This window comes from Frieseomelitta varia, unplaced genomic scaffold (genome assembly GCF_011392965.1).
Source record: "Frieseomelitta varia isolate USP_RPSP 00005682 unplaced genomic scaffold, Fvar_1.2 scaffold_444, whole genome shotgun sequence".
In the NCBI taxonomy this organism is placed as follows: domain Eukaryota; kingdom Metazoa; phylum Arthropoda; class Insecta; order Hymenoptera; family Apidae; genus Frieseomelitta; species Frieseomelitta varia.
Genome location: NW_025110195.1, coordinates 125,602 through 131,998, shown reverse-complemented (window position 1 = coordinate 131,998; position 6,397 = coordinate 125,602). Strand labels below are relative to the sequence as shown.

The following is a 6,397-nucleotide window of genomic DNA, read 5'->3' as shown; positions in this document are numbered from 1 at the left end:
AGAACTTTGAAAAGGGATGACGATTAACAGATAAGTTATAATTTAGAATTATACATTTAGAAGAGGAAATTTAAGATAAAGTTTTACTAATATTTACAGTTTACAATGTTAAACTAATAAAATTTCGTTAATATTAATTTAATTATACAGAACAAGTTTTACTTTTCTTACTTTGCTTTGGAAAGAGAACTTTGAAAAAGGATGAAGATTAACAGATAGGTTATAATTTAGAATTATACATTTAGAAGAGGAAATTTAAGATAAGGTTTAATTAATAAATTAAATGAAATTGTGGATTAAAAATCTTTGTAGAAATTATAACGCGGTTAATTCTTTTATGAAATTTAGTCTCTCCAAATTTATATCACTTCCACATGATATTATTTTTCTTATGAAATTGATGAAGAAATATCGAAATTTACAAAATTATAAATTGAATCGTCCGAGGAAGACGTTGCAGACGATGAAGAAAAAGATGAAGGAAAAATCGATGAGAAACGTGGATAATGTTTATCAGAGCGCATTGGACCGTGAGTTTTTCGCCCCCCCTCCCATAAATCAACCCTTAATGTTCGTCTCTTTGTGATCTTCGACGACGTTCTCAACTTTCTTCCTGCTGGAACAAATGTTAGTCCAACAACTTTCTGCGTTCTTCTTATTCTCTTTACATTCTGATATAGATTTTTATTCCCCCGAAGAGAAGAAAAGTCGCCTCTGGATAACTAATAACTATTCCATTTCATAGTCTTGGAGTCAACAATGTCTAAAATGCTGAAGTGTAGTTGTTTCGAACGATGCTTTTCGACTTTTTGTAGTAGATATTAAAAAAACATTGCGATATTCTGTAATGTTAACAATGGGGGGTGGTTCAAATAAAAGAAAATACTTTAAACTTGATCAATATTAGAATTGTTATAGTATTGATGATTGCAGCATGTATACTATAAGATATTTCAATCTTGAATATCTATTATACGTTATTCTTCAATTTTTCAATCGATGATTATTTCAATTAAAATTTGTAATTGATCATTATTGCTTTAAACTTCTTTTCAAAGTTTAGTTATTTTTTTGCCTTAAAGTAGTTTCAATTGCATCAGAGCGACGTTTAACGTTTCTGTGATTCGTTCGAATGATTCTTCAGCGATTTCGATGCGTCTTCGGTTTATCCTGGCTGCAAGCAGCAAATTGGAGGGGAATTTACACGCAACGTTGCGCTGAAAACTTTTCGAAAATTAAGGAATACCTCTCACTCGTTAGTCTTTCGAAAATCTAGCAAACTTTCATTTCCAGGGGGGATCGCTGCAATTTCGCGACGCCTTGCAAACTTCTGTTCTGCTGGAACAGACAACTTTGCTTTGTTAATTACACTGATCTACAAAATGTTATTTTCTTTTGTCAAAAGGTTTGATGTGTGTTTAGTTTTCACTTTGAATATTTTTCGTATTTTAACTATAAATGTTATACAAATTATGATTACGTAATAATAACATATTTTTAATTATTGGTTAAATATCATTAAGTATTAAGTAACATTATAATTGGAAAATATAGATTATAAATTATTATATAAATAACATAATACTGTAATAAAATATAATTACAAATAATATACAAACATATGTTTTTTTTTGCAAAATAAATATTATCATATCTATGGAAGTCTAAGAATCACTTCCTGTAAATGAAAGTTTGAGGACAAAATTTAAAAGAATGTTCAAAGTTAAAAATTTGCACTTTCGTTTAATTTTTTTCAAAACTGGAGGATGGCAGAGAAATTCATATTTATATTTAGCGTCGAAAAATACATAGGAATCGATGTAATTGTTTTCTCGTGTGTGTCAAAAGTTATGTTGACTATTATTTCAGATTTCATTCAATTTTGACAATCGATCGTGCCAGAACTAACAATTTTTCCAATGATAATATTTCCGACTAAATTTGTCGTTTTCTGGGCGTCGTATTTTCCCTTGACGTTCTGGAAATTGAAATATCATATAGTAAAACGTTCAAATATTCCAATATTGTAACGAAGCATAAATTTCCATAGTTTCATTAAATCCTTTTATCTCGTCAGAAATATTGACGTAGGCACATGCGTTAGCTTTCCTTTCATTTCAGAATAATTTTAAGAGATACAGTGAATATTATTATGAACAAATATTCTTAAATGTATGGAATTTATCTACGAGTTGAAGTCTAAACTTTCGATGTTTAATGGCTATGTATAGAGTGTTTTAATTTATAAATAGAACCGTTTGTTATTATTAGAAATGTTTCAAACAATTATTCGACTTCTTGATTTCGAGGTGGTAGTAATTTAATGTAATTTGCTTGTAGATGGACGCGTGAGGGAGATACGAAAGTTAACTATACTTTTTTTTTTTTTTTTAATAGAATTGTATAATTTCTGATGAAGTTGAGATATTTATAATATCATGATAAATTAATGAGTTAACCTATTTGCATCACGACTTAAAATTTACGATGGACCTGTATCATCAATTGACCATATATAATTTATTATGTTATATACAATTTGTTTCGATTTAAATGTCAATATTAATTGATTATAATTAGATTCTTATGCAGTTATAAGGAATGTCAGAATGCATAGTTGCATGACATGCATACAGTACAAGAATATACACATAAAATATATAATATAGAGCATAATGCTTTCTATGAAATTTTGTACATACATGAAATAATTTTCTTTCACTTTTTTAATTATATTTTCAAAAGTACAAATTTATATCTATACCAATAATAACAGGAATAATAATATTAATAATATCAAATTAAACTCATTTAATTAATCGTACTAATTTATTTAATAATAGTCTTTTATTGATTAATAATATGGTAAATTTCTAGTTCACTGGCTTTTCTCAATTTTGGCTTTTTCACTGGCTTAATTTTTTTAACATGAGTTTAGTTTTTTTTTTTTAAAGTAATAAAAACTATGTAATTTCTTCGACCTCCCCCGGATTAATTTCTTGTTTTAGTGATAAAACAAACCTCTATCAAAGAAACAATAGCAAAATAAAATTGGAAAGCTAGAAACCGTTAAACTAGAAATTTACTAATAACATTAATAATTATGATATTAAATATTAATAAATAAATAATAGCATTAATAATTATAATATTAATAAATAAATAATAACATTAATAATTACAATATTAAATATTAATAAATAAATAATAGCATTAATAATTATAATATTAATAAATAAATAATAACGTTAATAATTATAATATTACATATTAATAAATAAATAATAGCATTAATAATTATAATATTAATAAATAAATAATAGCATTAATAATTATAATATTATAAGTAAATAATAACATTAATAATTATAATATTAAATATTAATAAATAAATAATAGCTTTAATAATTACAATATTAAATATTAATAAATAATAACATTAATAATTATAACATTACACATTAATAATAAAACTAGTCAATTGTTCTGTGTTTCATATCATAGATCAGGTTTCACTTCGTGATGCAAATGAATTAAGATAATGTAAGAGTAAGAGAGGATTATCGAAGATGAAGAACTATACCGCGAACAAACCCACGAAGAAAAGTTACCCCAGGTTCCAGTTTGACAAATCTATGGCATAATGTCTGTCACGAAATCACAGTTAAACATCAAGCAATTAAATGTTACAATACAATTAAATAATTCGTTATATTTGGATATTTCGGTCTTTATTTGAAGAAGGGTGAGAATCGTCGAACGAAGCGACATAGAAGCTTCTACATTCGTCTAAATGGGAAATTCGAGCTGTCAGGAAACAGACGTTCTGGTCAGGACGTTTAACGTCATAGGCAAAGCCGAGATTGCGTAATTAACAGGATATATGTCGGTGGCAAGGGGTTTCACGTCTTGCAAAGGGGGATTGAGATCGTGTTACGCTCCTGTCGGTTACAGGAATCACTTGCTAAAGCCGACTAAGACGACTACCAAGATTGATTGGAATCCCGAGTTCCACACGAGCTCCTTTGGCCGTAGAGTCAATTGTTTTTGAATTGTAGTCTCTTTGATACACTGCTGATCCAGTAGCTGAGGATTTGATAAGGGCGTTTCCAAGTCAAAGGAAAGAAGCCAATTATCATACGATTTTATGTATTAATCTTCTATAATATAATTGAAGCTTTCCTTGTCCATGAGGACAAAAATTACTTTTGATTTGAATACGGTGCAGTTTAGGTAATATCACTGAAGACATAGTAATTGTTAACGACGTGTTAATTGGATAAAACGTATCAATATAAAATATTGATGCAGTATACTAATAATAGTATAGATATTAGCAATATAAACTTTCACGAGTCACAACACAATAACAATAATAAAAGTTTAATAATAATAAACTTTAAAAGTAATAAAATTATTGACAAAGTATAAATATTCGTTTTAAACATACGTGATTAGGGATCAATAATTTGTCACGATACTGTAAATATTTCAGTTTCATAAAATTTCATATTTAATATAAAACATTGATACAGATCTTGAAAGAGCAAGAACTTCAGAACATGACAATATAACTGAAGCTTTCCTTGTCCATGAGAACAAAAATTACTTTTGATTTGAATATAATACGGTGCAGTGTAGGTAATATCACTGAAGACATAGTAATTGTTAACGACATGTTAATTGGACAAAACGTGATAAACGTATCAATATAAAATATTGATGCAGTATACTAATAATAGTATAGATATTAGCAATATAAACTTTCACGAGTCACAACACAATAACAGTGATGAAAGTGTAATAATAATAAACTTTAAAAATAATAAAATTATTGACAAAGTATAAATATTCGTTTTAAACATACGTGACCGATTAGGGATCAATAATTTGTCACTGTAAATATTTCAGTTTCATAAAATTTCATGTTTAATATAAGATATTGAAACAGATCTTGAAAGAACAAGAACTTCAGAACATGACCAATCAAACAAAAAACTTGTTTAATTTTGTTGTTTATTGATACTATAATTTTGATATTTCTATACTAAACTTTTAAATAAAGTTTTTAGGAGTACTATATTTGTTTTCTATTAATCATAGAATTCTTTATCATAGAATTCTATATTCATTAATCATAGAATTCTCTATTATTGAAAAATAATATAGATATAAAATAATTTATATATAATAATAATATATATATTTATTTTTAATAAAAAAATTATTCTATTATTATTTTATGATAAAATATTTTATATAATTTTAAATAAATTTTAATTAAATTGTATTATCTTATATAAATTTATTATATTATAAAGCACTCTCTCTTTTCTTCTTTTCGAACAGTCAAATAGATAACTGTAAATATACTCTTTGAATATTGAATCTCCGATTAATACTTCCTCTAAATGTTTTCGAAGCTCTGACAATGTCATTTGCACATTCTGCCGCGGAACGAAGCGAAACTCTCGACACGATTATTTAATAAACCGTTTCGCGTAAATGCGTCTTGATTAAAAGTACGGATAGTGCAAGAAATGGAAAGTTTCGAATGGATGCTGTCCTGTTTGCACGGTTTTATTGATCTTCCGAGAAAATTCGTCGTTTACCTTTGCACGCGAAGGCGAAAACTTCCTTCGTGGAGAACGAAGTTCCGTCGAATGAGGGTAGTAGCGTCGTGTACAAAGTACCAGTTTCGTAGAACTTACACCAGCCGACGTGTATCGCTATGTGGAACGATCTTGAGGAAAATATTGTTTCCAACGGTGCTATCGTCATAAAGAAAGTTTCATCGAAGATATTTTTACGGAGGGATATATCTCCGTAGGTTCTCGTCAGAGAAATCAATTCAAGAGACTTTTCATCCATTGGTACTTGAACTTCAGCCCATTGTGATTTACAAGTCGTTACTTCCGTTCTCGATGAAAAATCGATAGTATAATTTTTGACTGAGCAATTCTGTACATTTTGCTACTTGAAGACTGATCGATTGCGATTTGCAAGTTGATTGTCAAATGTCACGAAAAAGTGCAATGGAACTTGCACGTTTCATTTCATACCAGTATTCAGTTATTCAAATTGTTTTTGTCGTTGATGGTTCGTCTTGTTTTAATCACTGTAAAATATTTTTATTCGACCCAACGTAATTAACGTATTTAACAGAGAAAATCGAAAGTATAATTTTTGACGAGGTAATATAATTCGGGAGGTAAATATTGTTTCGCAAATTTGATTTCAGTGGAAAATATAATCTATATAATTAATTAAAACGCAGAGTGTTTACGTTTAAATGGGAATGGTGGAATATCTCGTGATTAAAGATTGCCAGAAAGATGTAGTTTGGTAAAGGGCTACATTATAATAGTATAGTTAATATTTTTTTTTGTTAATATAG

At 27.8% G+C, this 6,397-nt stretch overlaps 1 protein-coding gene across 1 annotated transcript in view; it reads right to left on the bottom strand.

Moving 5' to 3' along the window:
• Positions 1 to 6,144, bottom strand: part of LOC122532259 (60S ribosomal protein L6-like) — a 17,135-nt gene extending 10,991 nt beyond the window's left edge. Inside the window, exons 1-2 of the mRNA XM_043660872.1 lie at positions 6,141 to 6,144; positions 3,068 to 3,074 (exon numbers count right to left, since the gene is read on the bottom strand). The gene's annotated coding sequence lies outside the window, so the exon portion shown is untranslated. The remainder of the gene's footprint in view (positions 1 to 3,067; positions 3,075 to 6,140) is intronic.
• Between the last annotated feature and the right edge of the window lie 253 nt (positions 6,145 to 6,397).